Raw genomic sequence first — 347 nt, 5'->3', positions numbered from 1 at the left:
ACAGGATCCCCACCTACTATATTCCCACCTTACCTCCTAATCCTATTTTACTCTTCCCCATGTCACACTTCCCAATCACCTATTCACCACTCACATCCATCCAATCTTCCCCATAAACCCCACCTACCTTCAAAATTCAAAACCATTTCCCCCCCAATCCCACCCTAAATGGCCGAACCTACCCTCTCCCCTCTCCCTATATATACCCTTCCATTCTACTTCATTTTCACACAACACTACCTCCTCTACTATACTTTGGCCGAATTCATCTCCCCTCACTCTCCTCCAATTTCTTCTTCTTCTCTTCTTTCTTCTTTTGCTCGAGGGCGAGCAATATTTTAAGTTTA

The sequence above is a fragment of the Arachis duranensis genome, chromosome 9 (genome assembly GCF_000817695.3).
Source record: "Arachis duranensis cultivar V14167 chromosome 9, aradu.V14167.gnm2.J7QH, whole genome shotgun sequence".
Lineage (NCBI taxonomy): Eukaryota > Viridiplantae > Streptophyta > Magnoliopsida > Fabales > Fabaceae > Arachis > Arachis duranensis.
Note: the sequence above shows the minus strand (reverse complement) of the source record.